This window comes from Zalophus californianus, chromosome 1 (genome assembly GCF_009762305.2).
Source record: "Zalophus californianus isolate mZalCal1 chromosome 1, mZalCal1.pri.v2, whole genome shotgun sequence".
Classification (NCBI taxonomy): domain Eukaryota; kingdom Metazoa; phylum Chordata; class Mammalia; order Carnivora; family Otariidae; genus Zalophus; species Zalophus californianus.
The window spans coordinates 109,101,600-109,123,672 of record NC_045595.1 but is presented as its reverse complement, the minus strand read 5'-3'; the positions used below and the strand labels follow the sequence as shown (position 1 = coordinate 109,123,672).

Here is a 22,073-nt window from a genome sequence, read left to right as displayed (position 1 = left end):
TAACAAAAAAAACCATTAAAACAAGGTAATGGGACAGGGTGGTCAGAGAAGGTGTTGCTTGCCAGGTGATAAGAGCAATGAGACTTGAGGGGCGTCTGGGTGGCTCAGTTGGTTAAGCGACTGCCTTCAGCTCAGGTCATGATCCTGGAATCCCGGGGTTGAGTCCCACATCGGGCTCCCTGCTCGGCTGGGGGGTCTGCTTCTCCCTTTGACCCTCTTCCCTCTCGTGCTCTCTATCTCTCATTCTCTCTCTCTCAAATAAATAAATAAAATCTTTAAAAAAAAAAAGAGCAATGAGACTTGAAAGACCAGGTCATGTAATGGTCTGGAGGAAGAACATTCCAGGTGGAAAGAATCAGTGGTAATTAAAGAGGGCACATTCTACGTGGAGCACTGGGTGTTATACGCAAACAATGAATCATGGAACACTACATCAAAAACTAATGATATAATGTATGGTGACTAACATAACATAATAAAAAAAATTAAAATTAAAATTAAAAAAAAAAAAAGGCCCGAAGTCCAGAAGAAACCCTATCCCTTATCCCTTCCAGAGAGCGAAGTCCAGGGAGTGTGAGAGTCACAACCCTTAATGGCAGTGGGAGGAGCTAAGACAGCGTAGAGAGTTTTGGAAAGATGGGCCTGTGTCAAACTGAGAAGGTGGCGGGACGTGAGGCTGTTATGGCAGTTTTCACAGAGGACATGGCTTTTGCAAAGTGCCTAGGAGTAGGAGTCTGTAGTGGTTCTAGGATGCTTCTGAGACTCTTGCCTGGGGAGACTGAAACAATGAGTGGGAAGGGAGCTGGGTGGGAGAGGGGAAGTGGTGGCTGGGATGACACAGCCGAAAGACTTCGTATAATTGTATGCATTCCCGTAAATGAAAATGTCCCAAAACCACTTACATGCCTAAAGATACAACTTTCTAATGATTTTGCATCATTAGATATACTTTGGCTCAGTCCTTTTCTGAGTGATCACAAATTCCAACTTAGTAAAGTCTGCATTAATGAAATTTTCGTATCCTCATACCCTTTTGTCAAGGAAATTGAGATCTATGCCAAAAAAGCTTTTTCCTTATCAAACCTATCTGTCTTTAAACAAAAATCGTTGTGTGTGTGTGTTGTGCATTTCTTCTCTTTAATGGAGATGTTTAGGGATAAGGAAAAATAGTGAATTTAGTCATCTTGGTTAGTCCTTCCTGATAAGGACTGTGGGTTCTCTAAAAATGTTACTTTGTGGCTGGAAATGATGCAAAGATATGAACACTTAAAATAAAAAGGGATTTAATACAATACAGGATTAAATATCAGAAGTATTCTTATGGAAGTGTGTGTGTGTGTGTGTGTGTGTGTGTGTGTGTGTGTGTGAGAGAGAGAGAGAGAGAGAGAGAACACGGGCAAGTGAGCAAGCAATTCTGATATTTTAAGACAACAAATGATCCAGGTGTGCCCGTGGGTTTGAGCACCACCATTGCCCCAGGATGATATTCTTCCTCTCTTTTAGGTTCTCAGCACATCTGGGGCTTTATGGATAAAAATGGCATGTAATGGAGCTCATTTAGTATCACCATAAACCATCTGATAAATTCAAACTTCTCTTTCATATTCTGAGAACAATGTGATTCTGGATTTTAAAATCCTGCTTGAGTCTGTCCTTGCCTTTATAAGTGGAACCACCAATAAATCTCGTGTTGTCTGTTACTAGCTCTGACACACAACAGGTGAGGGCATTGTGAAATGGGTTTTATAATTAAAATTAAAAATACATTTATCTATGCTTCCTTACATCCCTGGGCAATCCCCTCAAAAACTTGATTTTTTTTAAAAGATTTTATTTATTTATTTGTCAGAGAGAGTGTGAGAGAACACAAGCAGGGGGAGCAGCAGAGGGAGAGGGAGAAGCAGGTTTCCCGCTGAGCAGGGAGCCTGATGCGGCACTCGATCCCAGAACCCTGGGATCATGACCTGAGCTGAAGGCAGCTGCTTAACCGACTAAGCCACCCAGGTGCCCTCAAAAACTTGATTTTTAACTAAGAGGATTTCAAAGCTTGGTGTTTTCAAAAATTGCAGTAGTGTTTGTGTTCTTTAAAAAATCAATTACATTCTTGTGCATAAGCTAAGGTTAGGAAAGCATGTAATATTTTCTCTCATGTTTTATCTTTTAATAGAAAGATTAGAATAGTAGTACTTCAAATTCAATTCAGATAGCTTTTTTTTAACCAATTTTTTAGGAACCATATTTCTCCTTCTATCCTCTCTGTACACATTTGAATTACTTTTAAACTTCCAAATGCACCATAGTCCCCAGAAGTTGCCTTCATGGAGGATGGAGACTTTTCCAGTTAACCCTGCTTAATGGCTGAAATTGCTCAATTTGCTTAAGATTGCACCTGAATTAATGCAGTGAGTGAATTATATATTACTTTTTAAAATTCAAGGCACAATGCAACCTTTTCAGTTATTCAGAGCCAGCATGAAAGCGTAAGTGGAGTCAATGATGTGACATATGATTTGAAGAGAGATGCTAAGAGACACTCCTTTCCATTCTCTACCTTTTTCTCCCTCCACAGGAGCCAAAATTTCTCTATAAGAAGGACTTTGGTATGAGAAGAGGATGCAAATACCTATATAAAGGGTTAAACGCAAAGCAATGATTGATCTATGACTTCTCTGGAAATGCAGTCCTCAGGTTACTTAGCAAGAGCATGGGGGTGAGGGATAATATTGGCAAGTGTTTTATTTATGAGAAGAGTAGAGGACAGAGAAGTCCTAATTTCTTTACCCCCTTTTTTAAAAAATCCAGAATGTATGTGAGGAGTTGGGGAGCTTTAAAAGGAAAAAAAGGATTAAGTATCTGGTAGAGGGATGAGGGCTCCTGATGTGTCTATTTGACTAGATTCTTCCTGAGACTCTTTTCACTTCTGCACATTCGTTCCAGTTTTCAGCTTGCCCTTTCTGACCTCCACCCAGCCTCTTATTTGACAGAGAGAGAAAGAGAGAGAGAGAGAGAGAGCACAAGCAGGGGGAGCGGCAGGCAGAGGGAGAGGGGGAAGCAGACTCTCTGCTGAGTAGGGAGCTTAGGCTGGATCAATGCGTGCCTCACCTCTCTCTCGCAGTTAGCTTCCCTTACAAGGGTTTGTTTGGTTCTCTCTCTTGCCAGATTGTGAGCTCTTCAATGGCTGGGACGAAGGGTCTTTTACTCTTTGGAGGACCTGGCATAGTTAATCAATAAATGTAGAATAAATGCATTTCAGCGCTGCTCTTGTATGTTTTCCTACTTGTTTATATCCTATATTGGAAGGTAAACATTGCTAGATCATCTTCCATTTCAATACCTTTACTTTTTTCTGTAGGCTTTTTCGTTGTTACTATTTTTTTCACTCTGAGTTCCTCACAATCTTTATAAAATGGAAATTGCTTGTTTAAAGTCTAATATTATATTCATCACTGTCTTCCAGCTCTCTGATCAACACCAGCCCGTTCCCCTTTCCCAGCGCATTTGGAATAGGTAAGTGATGGCTGTTCCCAGCTTGACCCAGGAAGAGCAGCTATGAGCTTGAAAATCTCCAACTCCTGACCTCCTTCGCTTGTGAGGTTTTGCTTCCATCTTTCTTTACAAGAGACTCCTTCAGCATGCTCTTCTGCATTTCATTTGTTCTGTGTCCTTTGAGAGATCTTTCCATCATGCTTTTCTTCTTTTCTTTATCTTCAACCACTCCAGTGAATCCCCCCTCAGCATGTAAATACACACAAATCTCTTTAAATAATAAAAGAAACCTCTCATGTTCTTATATCTCTGTTCTTCCTTCATCTTTATTCAATAAAGTAATAATCATTATTTGCAATCCTAATCTCAATTTTCATTTACTCCTGAACTATTGAGTCATCCATGACCGTTGCCATAGTGAACATTCATTTTGGTCTTTAATCTTACTTTTATCCTTGTTGTGTTTGACTATATAGGCCATAGTCAAATTTTTGGAACTTTCTGCTTTTCTTTTTTTACAACCCCCTGTCCCTTCCTGATTTTTCACTTACATTTCCGGTCAGTCTACTGAGCCTACACTATGAGTGTCTCTTTTTCCATTTGCTGCTTCAGTGCTGGTATTTTCCAAGGCTCTGCTCTTGGCTTGCTTCTCTTCCCACTTGGCACACTCTCCAAGGGTAGTTTCTTCCTACGCACAGCATCCACTACCAGCTATGCTGAAGGATTCTCAAATATCGATGCCCATCCAGATTAAACTCAGCATTCCCAGGTGTCCAGTCTGGAGCTCAGGAGTCATCTTAGGTTTTTCCTTTCTTGTTGTCCTGTACCTAATGGTTTACAACCAGTTAGAAGCTGGGGTAGAAGCTGAAGCTGAATAGTGTCCTCCCTGTTTTCTCCAAAAGAGTGGATGAGGTTGAAGAGCAGTTTCTCTCTTGTGACTGATGGGGTTCAGGAGCACCATGTTTGACCCTGTCCTCGTGAAGATAGTGTACATGGGTGAGGTATTTGCGGGATGCGTTCTTCCCCTCCAGAGCTGAGTGAAGTTTCCTAGGGAGCCACCTTATAGCCATGTGTCTCGTCTCCTGTCTCCCCCCTCCCTCCCACTCCCATACCTTCTCCCTGTCTTCCCTTTCCTTCCTTTTCCTCCTTCTGTCTCCATATGTGTGACTTTCTTCACATTGGAGAAAACCTGACATTTTTGAATGGACTAGAGGTAGAGGGTCTTTTGTTCTGCTTTTACTGCAGATTTTTAGGCTTGCACTTGCTTGGTAAAGGGAACTCCTCTGGGAAACAGATAGTTCATGAAACCTTTCTACTGGCTTTTGAGTCAACATCCCCAGATAGAAACAAAGGGGGTCATTTTCATCTTGCTTTGTTTGCTGTGTTATATATATTTTCTTCTGGGAATCACAGGCAGAGGTAGGTAGCCAAAAACAGGATTCAATTATCCATGGGCCTCCAGTCAATATAATTTTAATGTCAGCCCCTCTCTCTTTACCAGTGACCACCAACTGGTTTGCTTCCACCTCCTAACTACTCCAAGAGTCTGTCTCTGGGGTGGACACAGTTCTTTCATAGCCCTCATAACAAGAGGCACAGTCTATTTCTCTAGTCCTCTAATTGGGCCGGACTTGTGACTTGCTTCAGCTCACAGAATGAGGCCGAGAGGGTGTGCATTCTGAGACAGGGTCTCGAGAGGAATAGCACATTTCTTCTTGGTTTCTTGGAACTGCCTCCACCACATGCACAATTCTTGGCCAACCTGCTGGAGGATAAGAAATGACAGGGGTCAGAGAGGAGGTCACCAGAGCCACTTTAGATCAACCAGCTCTCAGCTGCCAGCTAGCTGACCACACGTGCATGAATTAACCTGCTGAGATTGGAGTCTGGTGCCCATTGGCAGAGGCCCAGCTGAGCTCAGACCAAACTGATGACCCTCAGAATCAGAAGCTAATTTCTCAATCTCAACACCACCGACATTTTGGACTGGAGAATTCTTGGGGGGCTGTCCTATAATGGATGGTTAGCAGCATCCCTGGCCTCTACTCACCCATAATAGTAGCACTGCTTCTCACTGTGATAACCAAAAATATCTCCTGACACTGCCAAATGTCCCCTGATGGTGTTGGTGGGGGACATACCCCTCCTACCACAGCTGAGAAACAATGAGCTAACTTAATCGTTGTTGCTTTAAACCTCTAAGTTTTGAGGGGTAGTTTGTTATATAGAAAAAGCTAATTAATGCAGTTCCTGTCTTTCTATCTCCACTGCCATTGTCTTAGGTCGGGTCCCTATAACTTTGTTTTGCCTAAATCACTGCCAGTTGCCTAATCAGGCCTCCTACTTCCTGTGGTTTGTTCCTTTAATCCATCCCACACATTTCCACCAGTGGTTAAACAAATAAACATACAAACACAAATCTGATCATATCATGTCATACTTAAATAAAGTTCACTGGTGCCTCACTGCCTACACAGTACAAATCCAAACTCCTGGCATATAAGTCCTTGATCATCTGGTCTCCCTGCTACAAATCTGATTTCCTATCTTTCCCATACACAACTTGTTTTCAGTGTCATAACACTCCTTGCTGTTCTGGAATGAGTCTTATCTTTTCATGCTTTTGTCCCTGAAAGTTAAATTCAAATAATTCAGAGCCTGCTTTCTACTACCTGTATTCTGAAGGATTTTATAATATACAGCTATTTGCTTCCTGCTAGGCTCTTACTTTTTGTGTGTGTGTAACAAATCTTGGATTATGTACAAATATACTCATATACATATGTAATTAAATACATGCATGCACTTACATAGAGAGAAAATCTGGTGAGATTGGAACTCAAATTTCAACATTTTCAGTTTTGTGGAAGTTTGTGGGCAGTTCTAAAAAGCATTTTATTAACTTTACAGCTCTTCAGAATATATCCTAGTATAGTAGGTATTTGTTTTATTAGGCATTCACTGTACTATTTTATCTTGATTTGGTAAAAACAACCCAAATTCTTTTCAGAAAATTACCTTCCTCTCGGGTGATGAAGACTGATAGAACAATCATTCAGGACATCTCGACCCTCTCTAGCTAAGGCGTGGGAGTGTGACTTAAACTAGGCCAATCAGTATCACCTCCAGGATGCTGACTGCTGAGCAGAATGATGCAAAATCCTAAAAATTGGCTGGAGCTTTGGGGCGCCTGGGTGGCTCAGTCAGTTAAGGGTCTACCTTCAGGTCAGGTCATGATCCTTGGGTCCTGGGATAGAGCCCTGCATCAGGCTCCCTGCTCAGCAGGGAGTGTGCTTTTCCCTCTCCCTCTGCCCTTCCTTCCCCCCTACCCCCCACTATGCACACTTTCTCTCTCTTAAATAAATAAATAAATAATCTTTAAAAAAATTGGTTAGAGTTTCCTCATCCTGTGGTGGCTGATTGACTCCTGCATGCCCTAATTCCCGTTATTTTCAAGCCTAGGGCATGATTTTCTTTGGTTTTATAAGCTACCTGTGATCCTTCCAATACATTCTTTTTCTGCGTTTCTTACTTGGAGTTGCTTTCTATTCTTTGCAGCCTAACAACCTTAAATGATATCCCAGGTTACCTAATTTATTATTCTCAAAATAGAAAAATAATAATTGAAACGTGGGGCACCTGGGTGGCTCAGAGTGTTAAGCGTCTGCCTTCCGCTCAGGTCATGATCCCAGGGTCCTGGGATCGAGCCCCGCATCAAGCTCCCTGCTTGATGAGAAGCCTGCTTCTCCCCCTGCTTGTGCTCTCTCTCACTCTCTCTCTGTCAAATAAATAAATAAATAAAATCTTTAAAAAAAATAAAGCAAGAATGAATAACTATAGTCAATGTGTCTTTCATTACCTTAGACGCATTGACAAAGTTTCCATTGCTTCTCAAATGAAAGTTAGTTTTTATCTTTTTGAAGTATATTCCAAACACAGATTTATTGTAAAACTTCATGCCAAGCTATCTGAATCCTTTCTTGGTCCAAGGAAAAGTTGGACTGCCATGAAACCCATAATTTGATAGTACAGACATCAATGGGTCTAGAAGTCCCTGACTATGATATGCTAGATGTTTGGGATATATTACATTCTGACTATTTTAGTTCAATATATCCAAGCTAACTCTGATTATTTGGCATTTTGTATGAAGTATTTTCCCTTGAGTTTTTTTGGAATAATGACAGTAATATCATCTTCTTAAGGACTTGGAAAGATAGTACTGACATTCATTCAGATGAATAAAGACAGTATTAGTGTTTTCCTTTGACCAACTATTATTATACAGTTGACATCTCTGTGCCTTTTGAAAGAGGAAATTATAACTTGTTCATTTTTTTAATACATGAACTTAGCCCATAACACATCCTTTTTTTTCTATTGGAGGAAGCTCCTTGAAAGTCTATTCCCAATGATATGTAATTGCTCTAACTAGTTCTTATATTTATTTTAAAATAATAATATTGAATTAATTTGCAGATATTTAATAATATATGTCTTTGAGTAAATCAATGTGCATTTTCCCCAAGCCAGTCCATTTAATGAGAGTTTATTATATCTTTGCTACACACATACACACACATTTACATACTCCAAGTATTTTATAAACTTTATTATAAATGTGTCAGAAATGGGGAATGAGGCAGTTTAGAGGGTTTTTTTTTTTATATTGTATGTTACTTCTGTTTTAACTCCCCACATACAAATAGAAACAATGCTATGAGCGTTCTTCTTCTGGCCCTACTGTGAGATGGCCCTGGACTTGCTTAGGCTTTTGAGAGACCCAAGGATGTCCTCTTGAGGAAATTATTAGTACTATTTTCCTAATGTTTCCTGTTACCTCCTGTTCTGGGCATATGGGGTTATTCCTTCCCATTCCTATTGTGGCTCAGTGGGGCCATGTGGTTGGTTTTAGTTAATAACTTTTTTTTAATTATGTTATGTTAATCACCATACATTACATCATTAGTTTTTGATGTAGTGTTCCATGATTCATTGTGTGCATATAACACCCAGTGCTCCATGTGATATGTGCCCCCTTTAATACCCATCACCAGGCTAACCCATCCCCTCACCCCCCTCCTCTCTAGAACCCTCAGTTTGTTTCTCAGAGTCCATAGTCTCTCATGGTTCGTCTCCCCCTCCAATTTTCCCCCTTCGTTTTTCCCTTCCTGCTATCTTCTTTTTAACGTATAATGTATTATTTGTTTAAGAGGTATAGGTCTGTGATTCAACAGTCTTACACAATTCACAGTGCTCACCATAGAACATACCCTTCTCAATGTCTATCACCCAACCACCCCATCCCTCCCACCGGTTAATAACTTTTAAAGCAGAAGAAATGTGTGTTACTTACAGGAAAATCACTTCATTGCCAACATGAGAACTGTTCGTATTCTCTTTCTCTCTGGCGCATTTGAGATGGTAGAGTGCTCCGTCAGTAAGTTTGATATGGGGGGTGCCCTATGAGTGCATACTATGAGTAGAGTAGGCAGATATGTAGATTGAACAAGAAGCAAAACTTTAGTGTTTTAAACCAATAAGATTTTATTGTTTTTGCAGCAGCATGTGGTTTTTCCTGCCCAATGTACCTCTCCATTTCTGGAGTGTTGTTCTCCTGGAATCTCTACCTTTTCTTCTAATGATAAACTGTGTTGGACAAGCAAGAAGAAAAGCAGAAGCTCTGTCTCTCTTGCAAATATCCAGAGCTTTCATCTTGGCCTTCCATAGGTTTTTTGGAAGCACACACAACCTCCTGCTTCTCTTTCTACCCACTTCCACAGGCCCATAAATCTCCTGAAAGCTTGAAAATGTCTTAGGTAAATTCCCATCACACAAAATTCCACTCCCAAAAGGTAGAATGGAAAAAAAAATCTGCCCTCAACCTCTACCAAATTTCTTTCTATCTTTTAAAATTCTTTCTTTTCACCTAACAAAGTTTCTAGTACACCAACCTGTTTTATATCTTTTTGCAAAAGGAGAAGAGGGAATAGTATTTGCCACCCTTGCTGGCCCCCGGATTTAATAAATACTCTTGCTCTTTCCCTCAATCTTTACATTTCTATCACTGCTTGCTTGATCTTGCTGCCTGCCATGTTCTCATTCTGGAGAAGGCTTAAGTAAAATGGGGGTGAGGACACAACACACTCTTTCTCTAACATTTTTTTCTTCCATCATAAATCATGCCCTGATTTAGACAAACTTGCTTTTAGAACGGGTAGTCAAATTGAGACTGTTCTGATTGCGTTTATGAGATTTGAGAGCAAGAACCTGCAGGTTTTGTGATTCTAGAGGGGTCATACATCTGCAAGTTGACAAGAGGGCTAAAGAAAGCTTCTTTCTTCATTCTTTCTATTTAGCTGGAGCTAAGTGGCCCAACAGAGACCGATGAAAGCATGGAAGCAGAAGGGAAGGGTAGGTCTTGGGTCACAAGTAGTGAATGAAGGAGAAAACAGTACACAGTCTGCAGTTTCATACTTTCCACTGGCCTCAGTGGGACAACTGAGATATTTTATTTTGAAAATTCAAGTTGAAGTATTTAAAAAAAAAAAAAACACTGGTTCTGGGGAAAAGTAAATTTCTTCAGAATGTATTATTTTTTCTTTTATAGTCTTTTAAAATTTTTTAATCTATTGCTTTTACAGAAAACCAGTCTTTTTTCTTTTTAAAGATAATTTATTTGAGAGAGAGAGAGAGGGCTGGGGGTTGGGGGAGGGGCAGAGGGAGAGGGAGAGAGAATCCCAAGCAGACTCCGTGCTGAGCATGGCATCTGATGCAGGGCTCAATTCCAGGACCCTGAGATCACTATCTGAGCCAAAACCAAGAGTCAGATGCTTAAACTGACTTCACCACTCAGGTGTCCCCTTATTGATTTTTTATGGAAAAGTATGGTATAGAAATAAAATTAAATAGTTCATGTAACTCTGATTTACTCATTGAACTGCCGGGAGTGTTCTGTAGGAAAACGTTCCAAGACTCTGGTTTGCCTCAGTGGCGAGTGAATAGCCATGACAGCCAAGGGTTTGGGTGCTCTAAATTTGTCATGCTCATTCTAGAAAGTACCTGAGGGATAATGTCTTACATTCTTGTTCATCAAGGAAGAAAAGGGACATGCTCTGTTCTCAAAATATAATTGTCTGTTTTCCACTTTAACACCTCTAGAGAAAGAGTTAAATTGGACATTTTTGTCTCCCACAGGTTTTTTTTTTTCAGTCCAGAAACTTCTGAAAGCTGAGCTCTAGGCAGCATTGTGTAGTGGAGTGTCTTTGAAGTTTTCTCAGGAGAGTTTTTGTTTGCCTGTTTGTTTTTACTGAAATCTCACACAGATCTCTAGTACAAAACAAGCAACAGTGGAACTATTTTGTTTAAAGAGGAAACAGTGATCTAAGACTCAAATTCCCTAGACCCCTCCCTCTTGCCCTTTGGCACACTAAAAGATCTACGGGGCTTTATCAAATACAGTTGGAAACTCTGAAAGTGACCTGTGAGCCAGACAGACTTGAATTAGAATATCTTGCTTGCTTCCAACTATGTAAAACCTTGGACAAGTTGTTAGCCCATCGAAGCCCTGTTTTCTTTATCAGGTAAATAGAGATAACATCCCTTAGTTTGCAAAGTTCTTGGGACATTGAATCGAGAGGGCAGAACGTGATAGATGCTCAATAACAATGATTCATATTTCCTCTCCTGCTTGAAGTTAAATCCAATGTAAAGTATCAAATTTTTTATAACAATGGTTAAAAGTAAATCTTGCCAAAATCCTTCAAATATTTATAGATTGCTGTGGATTTTTCTTCAGTTTTTTTGTTGTTGTTTGCCTCAATCAGCCTTAATTTTGTGTCTTTTTAAATTGCTGTTTTTATTCACTCATCTGGTGAAACAGTGGATAAAATATCTTCTTTATTTTATATTTGTCACATTCTCATCAATGGTAATATCTTACTTTTACTAATTCAAATAACCAACACCACCAATAACAAATACCAGTTTTAGAACTATGCTGTTGGATATAATTTAGCTGGTTTTTTTGTTTTTTAAAAAAAGATTTTATTTATTTATTTGAAAGAGAGAGAGAAAGCACGAGCAGGGGGAGGGGCAGGGGGAGAAGCTGGCTCCCCACTGAGCAGGGAGCCTGAAGTGGGACTGTATCCTAGGACCCTGGGATCATGACCTGAGCTAAAGGCAGATGCTTAACCGACTGAGCCACCCAGGCACCCCTTAGCTGGCTGTTTAATAAATTGTGTCCAGCATATCTTCTATAATTGCCTAATGTGTATTTCGGTAATTTTCCTCTCCGTAAATTATTTGCTTAGAACTTTTCTTTTATATATACGCTACTTTGATGAGTCTCAAGGTTATGCATTGTTATATCATGTGTACATATGTTCTCAGTGTGAAGAAAGATCAGTGAAAATATAAAATTATACCTTAAAGTACTTTTCTCTACACAAAACTAGCCCAATGAATAATGGGATGCTATTTGTAAAGCCTCCCTATTTGCTTTTCCTTCTACTCCTTAGACTTAACTATTGCAAGATACTTTTTCTTTCTTCATCTTTCCATCTTTTACCTTAGCCCATTCCTGGCACCTTTGCTGTGGTCATTAACTATTGTAGGTTTTTAAAGTATTGGACATCATTCTAATGTCTTTGCAAGTTTTGTTTTGAGTCCATGCCTACCTCCTGCTTTCCAGTAGACTTACTTCTCTAATTGTTGTTGCTTAAATGTTAAGAAATGTGGGAAGTAGATTCTGTGAAGAAAGTTAACAGTTCCCAGACTGATATTAAAAAATATTGTTGTCCTATTTATTTATGGACTTACAAAGTACTGGTTTTCATAGAACTAGCCCTTGAAAAAGTCCCATCTATGTAAAAATGGAACAGACTGGAACAGAATTTATTGTAAATAACAATAAATAACAAAATGTTTCTTTTTCATTAAGTAATAGATTATTTTAGTCTGAATTCCCTGCTTAATGAAAGCACAATCTTTGATGCTTTTCATTTATTATAATTTCTCATCAAAAGGGAGTATATAAATGAGAGAGATTTGGAGTGACTTTGTTGGCCATGGTTATTACAATATGAGATAAAATACCTTCTATACATAATGCAGAAACAGGAAGAGTTTAACAAAAAACGAAGCTTCAAAAATGACCAAGGAGAACAGGATGAGAAGAAAAAACTTAACTTTGAATGAAATTATGAGATTGGAAAGATCTACAATGAAAAACTTTTAGCAACCAAAATCAAGTTTACATTCCTGACCCATTAGCTAAAGCTAGAAAGGAACTTGACATTCTAATATGAGGAGTTGCTTGAAGAGTTTAGACAACCAACTTTCTTTGAGTAGATATTTAGATAAAAGAAAACTAATGAGCATGTTTTACCAAAAAAAAAAAAAAATTTCTCTGTGACATCGATTTTAATGGAAGAAATGTATTCTTTAGAAAAATGGACTAAAGGAAAACAGCTGGAATTCTTGTAGATTATACATGAAGTGCCTGAAGGAAGCCTTAGTACAGTTTGCGGATTGTTGCCAAAGAGTTACCAACAGGTCTCTGCATCTTTGAACTAAAATGCACTGAGTTTATTTTTTTTTAAAGATTTTATTTATTTATGAGAGAGAGAGAGAGAGAGAGAGAGCACGAATTGGGGGAGGGGCAGAGGGAGAGGGAGAAGCAAGTTCCCCTCCGAACAGGGAGCCCGATGAGAAGTGGGACTTGATTCTGATCCCAGGACTCTGAGATCATGACCTGAGCCGAAGGCAGACGCTTAATTACTGAGCCTCCCAGGTGCCCCTACACTGAGTTTATTAAGGAAACTCAAAGTAAGATCTAAGCTGGCACAGCATTTCCGGGCCATGTGATCCAATGAATTAAACTTCAGTCATCACTTCCTAAACAAAGTGGAGCTGAGGTTCTCCGGTGGGCAAAGTTTCCCCTTCTCAATGGTCAGGGCTGCTTTTGAAAGGCCCTGTGATGGGGCCCTAGGGAGTTTTGATTAGAGAATCACAGGAAATGTTTTCTCCACCTTCCAATAAAATTCAAAGTTTTTATAATACAACCATTCAGGCTTTCTATCACTGTTTTGCTTTAATAACTTACTTTGTATGCTGGGGTAAATAATTCACAGTGTAGAATGAGCAAGGAATGGGCGTGTGTAAAACTATTTGCAAGGAACTTGTATTAGTAATTATAGCCTTTTTTCAATCCCTTTCAAGGTAGTAGAGATGAGTCATTTAGCTGAGCATTTTATATTGCTTAATTAAGGAGCGAGCTGTTTACAAAATTATCCTGAAAGGAAAAAGGTCTTGTGGTTGAGGCCCTTTCACTTAGCAAAACACACATTGGCATTTTACTACCTGATTGGAAAACATCTGAGAAAGTCTCTCTTCGTAGTTTTAAAATTATTATCTTTATTTCACAGGCGAATTTAAATTTTTTTATATGTGTATTAATATTTCATATTTAAATATACAATATTTAAATATTTGTTAAAAACCCTTGGTCTTGGAATCAGGAGACCAGTTTGACCAAAACAACAACAACAAAAAACAACAACAACAAAAAACAACGAAACAAACAAAATCCCTTTTAAGCTTGTGGCTTTCACTAGTACTTCTAGTATTTAGGAACTTCAACTCCTTAATGAATTTTAAAGTCTGTATATGAGATGATTTAATAAATGAGTTATAGATTTTTTTAGATCAGAAAAAAGTCAATTTTACATTAAGAAATTATGGAGTGTCACAGGTACCAGAAAGATAATGGTCTTCTACAAAATTTTGATCCCACACCCCAATTAATAAAATATTTTGAGCCCACGGGATTAATACACATTTATTTATTTATGTACATTATAAAATATACATGGAAAATAAGGTGAAAGTATGATATAAAAATAAAACAGCATTTTCTTTTTTAAAGATTTTATTTATTTATTTGTCAGAGAGAGAGAGCACAAGCAGGGGGAGCAGCAGGCAGAGGGAGAGGGAGAAGCAGGTCCCCCACTGAGCAGAGAGTCCGATGCAGGGCTCCATCACAGGACCTTGGGATCATGACCTGAGCCGAAGGCAGACGCTTAACCGGCTGAGCCACCCAGGTGTCCCAAACAACATTTTCTTATACTTAATGGAGTGAATGCAATGACCATAGATAGGAAAAATTAAGAAAAATTTAATATAGCAGTTTCTGTTACAGTTCTGGAGAGCCTCTCTGAAGCAGGTGGGGGGGGTGGCACACACTGCGCAGCTTTTGGGGCTGAACAGGTGACACATGGCAGGGGAGAGGTAGGTGCTCCCCCATCCATAGGGTGGCCCTCAACACTCACTTGAATCAGAGTCACTTGTGTGTTTTTTTTAAAATACTGATGTCTGGGTTCTAACTCCAGGGATTTGGCTTCCATTAGTCTGATGGGGGAAGGGACTAGGCACTGGCATTTAAAAATCTTCCCAGGAGCATAGCATAATGTATAGAGTTGCTGAATCACTATGTAGTACACTCGAAACTAACATAACCTTGCATGTCAACTATATGTCAATAAAGAAAAAAAAGACAGAACTTCTTGTTCCTTTATGGTTAAGAAGGTAAGAGAAAGGGGCATCTGGGTGGCTCAGTTGGTTAAGTGTCTGCCTTTAGCTCAGGTCATGATCTCAGGATCGAGCCCCACATCTCATCAGGCTCCCTGCTCAGCAGGGAGCTTGCTTCTCCCTCTCCCTCTGCACCTCCCCCCATTCATGCTCTCTCTCTCTCTCTCTCATAAATAAATAAAATCTTAAAAAAAGAAAGCAAGAGAAACATAGTTTACACAAACAGTGTGTGTAAGAAAGAACTGGTTTAAGAAATGCAGAAACAAGCCACTGTCCAATAAATAAAATAAAATAAATCTTCCCAGGAGAAGTCAGCGTACAGCTGGGATTGAGAATTACCACCCAAGACCCAGGGTAGCTCCTCTCTCCTTGTGTGGGCTTCCGTGGCGGATCCTAGCAGAAAGTGGCTGCAGTTCCCACCCGCAGTGCCTGGTGGAACAATGTAGTGGCTGAGAGGACATGGCCCAAGCACTGATGTGTGTCGTGCATATGACGGCACTGTGCTGGGAAGCTGTTTATTTGAACCACTAGAAGCACCAGCCTTGCACTCCAAGATAGTACCCAGCCCAAATCGTGCAGCTGAGGGGAGGGCCAGACTGGCTTAAGAGCTCTGGGGAGTCCTCAGGAGAATGTTGCAAGGGCTGAGATCCTGAGTGAGCAGGCAGGAACAAGGACTATCTATTGCAGCTTAAATTAATGTCATTCCTATGTCATTAAGCCTTCCACAGCCAGAGGACGCCTAGGGAAACTCAGGTTACAGCATTAATATTGAAACAATAACCAACTTTTACAGAGAGCTTCACAATTTACAAAGCTCTTTTGTATATGTTACTTGATCCACACTTCATCCCTGGGAGGTACCAGGGTAAATGCTATTAGTTCCATTTTATAAAGGAAAATAATGAAGTTCAGAAATGTTAAATATTTGCCTGAGGTCATACACTATTAAAGGGCGGAGCCAGATCTCCAATTTAGGTCTCTTGGTTCTCAACTTTTTTTCTTTTTCACCATAACTTGAACTTGTAGAAGATGCCCGGTGATGCACAGAGGAGGATTCCTGTGAATTTGTGTGGTTACTGATTTTCTTAGAAATGGGGTAATTCTCTCTTGGGGCTTGCTATTTTTGCTCTTCATCAAAGCCAAAGCTAATATTTAGCCATACCAGTTGTTAAAATGCCGAAAGACCTCTTGCTTGTTTAGTAAACAGTTACTATCCTGAGCCCCTAATCTCTCTGCTACCACAATCCCTGCAAAACCAATTCTCCCCCAGAAGCCCCCAATGATCTCCCAAAGATCCAACAATTAAGGGGTTAGTACCTGGCCAAGCGAAGGCACTCCTGCCTCTGATTCAGTGTTAAAAACCAGAATGAGTGCCTGGGCTGTTAAATCTGTGGTTGTTAAATATTAGAAATATTACTCTTCCCCATAGGCATTCACTTGCAAATTCAGGTGATTTGCAAATGATTTCATTGATAATAATAGGGTATAGAGAATGGATCAGCAAAGCATTGATCCATCCCTCCATCCAAACATTTGTTTAATCTGTGATCAAGTTTTTTGGATTCTGCCTCCCAAAAATCTCTCTCTGTGTTTCTCTACTCCCATCATCACTACCTGAATTCAGATTTTCACCCCCTTTCACTTAGACTTGCTAAATAGTCCATCCTTTATCTAACCCCCTACAGTTCGTTCTCACACTGCCTCCAGATATTTAGCTGTAAAATTCAAATCTGATGGTGACCCTATCCTTTTAGACATTATCAACGGCTGCCCTTTATCAATTGAATTTTCCCCCACTTTATTGTTATTATTAGAATATAACACTGTTTATACACATATATATATTGCAAAATGATTATCACAATGAGGGCTAATTAACATCTCCATCACCTCGCCTAATTACCTCTTTGTGTATGTGTGTGGCGATAACACTTCAGATCTGCTCTCTTAGCAACTTTCGAGTTTTTAATACAGTATTGTTAACGATAGTCACCATGCTCAACATTAGATTCCCAGAACTGATTCCTCCTACAACTGAAAATTCATATTCTTTGACTAACATCTTCCCATTTCCCTCACCTTCCAGCCCCTAGCAAGCACCATTCTCTCTGTTTCTGAGCTCACAGGAATCTGTTTAAGACCCTCTACTATGGTTCATGCTCTCTTCTTCAGCCTCATAGCTCACTGGACCCAGTTCTTGTGCTCACATCACAGTGAAATATCCCCAGTTCTCCAACTGATATACCTATAAATGTCAACTGACAGATACTGCTAAATGTTTTTCAAAGCAGTAGGAATCCTGAATCTAAATGCGTATGCCAACTACCAAACTATGACTATGTATCTGCATACTGCAATTGATAATTAATTTGGAGCTGGATAATCTGCAAGAATGGAGACATCATTTTCAGGAAAGGACTAACACTGAGTGAGTTCTGACAAGTTTCTCTTTTATGCAGAGAGAGATTTTATATTTTTATTTTATTTTATTTTATTATTTAGAGAGGGATTTTAAGCATCACTTGGATATTTAAATAGTTAGAAACACATTAATTTCAGCCCTTATTTGGGAATAAGTCTGTGTTATAACTGGCCTAATCTTTTTTTTTTTTTTTTGCCAGAGTCTGGTTTGGCAAATGGAATTTGAAAAGGGCTCCACTCACCGAGACTTTGTCAAAAGCCACACAATAAGAGGAACAAAGAGAAAACTAATTTAAAAATTTTTTTCCCATCTCTTAAATGATGTGAGGAATTCCTATTTTAGAAATCAAAAAGAAAAACCCCTCAATTTATAAGTGCTTGGCTTAACATGTAAGTCTCATAAGCATTTTATGGTTTGTTTTTGATACTCTCTAATTGCTAAGATGTAAACTAGGACATTTCAATTTCTCTTCACTATTTATCCTAGCTTATAACCTTGAAAAAAACAGGCTGTCCCAAAGCATTTTTAGTTGAGCTGATATGTGTGGGCTCTTTTCCTTAATGGATTTCAGGGTTAAGGGCGATGCTCCAGATCTCTTGAAGAAAAGGCAACAAGCATTTCTAGTATTTTACCCACAGTTCAGGGAATCAAGATGTGTTCAGTTCCATCCCGCCTACTCTTTGTAGTGAAATGCCTGTATAGCCTCTCTTACCCTGAAAGTGCAAACAAGGCATTATATGCCAAGTGACATGGAAAGCCACGTGTGCCAACCATGTGTGCAAGAAGTGTGTACGTTTAAACACACCTAAAGTTTGACGGCTCATACGACATGGCTTTTAATGTCTAGTCAGGACAGGAATGAAGAAGCACTGAATAAGAATAAAGAAAACTGTTTACATATGTTTACTTTTTAAATTAAAAAGCGTAACCTTGTTTTGTTTAAATTCTGAGCAACTTCACATAATTTCAGGGAATTTAGAATATTATAATCTGTCCTTTCCTATATACCATGTTTGTTGGTGAACAAGACAATTGATGAGGTTAGAGAGGGATACTAGAGGACCAAAACTTTTATTATTTGCCAGTGGAGAGGTGCTAGCGGTAAGGTTCGAAGGGAAGTTTCGTTAGAAACTTGGGCAAGGTGAGCATGGCTTTAGTTCACGTTGGTATAGGACTGTGGTATAGGACTGTGTTTCCTGTGCTAACTTCTGTATCAGCTCAAGGCTGATGCACAAAACACCTTTACTTAGCTTCTTTGGTTTCAGAGACTCTCCCTCAATGTAGCCTAGGGCTTCTAAATTAAAAAAAATATATATCAGGTTAAAAGATCTGGCAGGTTTATGTGTGTGTGTGTGTGTGTGAGTATTGGCATTAAATCACATTTATTCATAATCCGGTGAGCAACGTAAATTAGAAGAAGTAAGGTTAATTTGGACTATTTTGAAAATTCTAGGATGTCTGCAGGCATATACTTTTCAAATATTATCTCAAACCTTTGAAAATTCTTGTCCAGTCTTTCGATCATGTTGTTGCTGGCTTCTCGCCACCTAATGGTATATGAAGATCCTCTCTTCCCTTTCTTGAAGGTCCCTTCTCTCCCCTTAGAGTTGATAGTACCAGATGGGAACCAATATACTAAACTATAGGAGGCAAAATTTTATCCACCCCCTCTATTGTTGAAACTTTATAGGAAATACTGACATCCTTTGGTATGAGAGAGAAAAATACCCAAATTATAATAGCCACAAATTATAATACCTGGTTCAGTTCTAATTTAAAAATGCTGGAATTTGCAAAGAAAGAACATTTTCTACTAGCAATTCTAACTGCAGCCATGCTATACATCTTCCGTTGTGTTTTCCAGATGCACTTTAAGTTGGACATAGCACACAGGTAGGAGTCCTGGTTCTGATTCTGATGCTTGCTTGAATGCTGCATGATCCTAGGTGACTTCTCTGAGCCTCGGTGTTCTCATTTGCCAAATAAGAGTAATAGCACGCACCCAGCGTCCTTTCAGGGCAGTTGAGAGGATCACGTGAGTGGATGGCTATACGCAAACGCACTTCCATAGCCGAGGATATTGCAGTTCCACTGAGGAACCAGCAGGGGGCACGGTCCAGGGCTTGGCAGGAACACCACGTCTTTGCACCCTTGCCTTCTCACACTCCCAGCTTCTTTTGGAATTTGAGTCTGAGCCATTTCTGTCTATCTCCTTTCACGAGAGCAGGAGCCTCTTTCCAGCCTCTGGCTTCGAGGAGTATTTCCGTTGCCTTCTTGCGTGGAGTACTGTTGGGCCCCCTTCCTCAGCGGCGGCTATGCTCTTGGCTGTTGTGGCCTGCTGGCTTTGTCCCTGCTTTTTGCTCGGTGTTTCTATCCAATAAAAATGCTTATCTTGTTTTTGAGATGAGCTATGTTTTTGTTGCTGTCCCTATTACCAATATATGTATGTGTCTGGCGTAGAGAGCGTGCATCAAAGCCTGAACTTACGCAGCCAACGTGACTTGAATGAAGGCTTCATTGGTGCCAGTGTTTTATAAACTACGTAATGTTCAATCAGTTGTAAGACATCATATTGTTGGGTTTAAGAAAGAAAACCTAAAGTTCATCTTCTTGTGAACTCCATCTGGCATCACTGAGAATATTTGACAGTTCAGTGATGAAATCACTTCTAGGGTGGGAAAGGTTGGTAGCGCTCAAAGCCTGGCTGACGAACTCTGCTGGTCCGTGAACTGCCACTGGTCCAGGGCGAGATGAGTTCAGAAAGTGACGGGAAGTCCTGGGAAACTTTTAAAGCAATTGACAAAGTAATGTTGCATTTGTTGTTATCTAATAATTCTAATAATATAAAAAATATAAAAAATAATTATATTTTTTTCTTCTTAATTTTTTTTTTTTTTTTGACTTTACAAAATGCTTGTAACGGATTTGGGGCGCCTGGGTGGCTCAGTTGGTTAAGCGTCTGCCTTCGGCTCAGGTCATGATCCCAGGGTCCTGGATGGAGCCCTGGGGCGGGCTCCCTGCTCAGCGGGGAGTCTGCTTCTCCCTCTCTCTCTGCCTCTCCCCCTAGTTCGTGCTCTCTCCTTCTCTCCCTCTCTCTTTCTCTCTCTGTCAAATAAATAAAACCCTTTTAAAAAGCCCCCAAAACAAACAAAATACTTGTAATGGATTAGAAATTAATACAATTAGGTCCTTTCCTACAGATAGCTTAAGAAGTACTGGTTTACGCTGCTACTAATGTTTATTATATTTCATCAAATATGTTTTCATCAGTTTAATTCATGCTATTATTTTATATATCACAAAAGAAGAAAACAATGCAGCCAGTTAAGCTATACACAATGTCCCTATCACTTAGATTGTTTTTTTTTTCTATTTACTGCAAGAGCTCTTTTAGATTTCTAATGTAATTTTTTAAAAAATCATTGATCACTCTCATTTAGGTATAAAAAGGAAAATATTAATGCACTAAATTAAGGAAGATATTTTTTAAACTTCTTCACATTCAGAGTCCAATATTTCTGACTCACTCTTCAACTTAGAATTATTGATGTCCTTGTTTTTCTACACAATATTGCCCTCTGGGTTATCAAGTGTTGAGGACATGGAATTTCTTTAAAGATTTTTTTAGTATAATTTGCAGTTTTGTTTTGTTTTTTTAAATCCCCAAACTACTGATCTTATTAGAAAGTGTCAATAGACCGTTGTATGTACTTCAGGAACAAACCTATCATAACATTTCATACTTGTATCATCCTTTCTTAGGTCTATAAAGCATTTGATTGTTGCATTGCAAGAAAACCCGGAATTGTGAATATCCCTTCAAAGAATGAACGTCTGCCTCTTTAGTACCAAATGTATACTCAACTGCTCTGTCTTCATGCCTTCCTGCAGACAGTAACCTTTGGGTTTTAATGCTGAGTTATCTTTAAACTGTAATCTTTTAAAAGACATTCAAAAAGGCAGTTAAACTCAACACATATAGTATCAACCCGGCATTTAGCTCAACTGGAGTGATGAGAATATGAAAGCTAAGACGGAACCCTAGATGTTCAGGCGAGGCCTGGCTGACGTGATCGTGGTTTACAGTCACAGATTGTAAAATGCTTCCTAATATCACAGAAGATGAGATGTGAAAAAATGTGTCTTTAAATTGATAAAATATGGTAATTTGGAATTAATAACTTTTTTAAGAGTGACCTGTCATTTTACCTGACTAACTTAGAGACACTGAAGTTCCTCAGTAGTGTTTATTCCTAGGGGAAGCTCTAAGCTTATCTAACTCATCTAAATTAAATTCTTTGAATTTAAAGGAGTATCTGTATGGAGACTGCAACATCCCATCGATTAATTCAACTGGCCGACTACAGAGTTTATTGAATATCTAAGTGATTTCATTTACCGAATTACTTACCCCAAAGACAGAGAGTATCTAGTGCTCCAGAACATTCAGCACTTACTGTGTATATGGTGGTAATCATAGCAACCTTTAAATTAAGTAACTGTTAGTTCCACATCTGTAAGACTAGGCAACAAGGCACAGAGAAGTAAGTATGTTGTGGGGCCATGACTCAAACTA

At 39.3% G+C, this 22,073-nt stretch overlaps 1 long non-coding RNA gene across 1 annotated transcript in view; it reads left to right on the top strand.

Annotated features, from left to right (window-relative positions):
* The window catches only part of LOC113918495, a 41,348-nt gene extending 19,749 nt beyond the window's left edge, over positions 1–21,599 (top strand). The window contains exons 2-3 of the long non-coding RNA XR_003518585.1: positions 3,458–3,507; positions 21,260–21,599. This is a non-coding gene — a long non-coding RNA (uncharacterized LOC113918495). The remainder of the gene's footprint in view (positions 1–3,457; positions 3,508–21,259) is intronic.
* Positions 21,600–22,073: the final 474 nt, after the last annotated feature.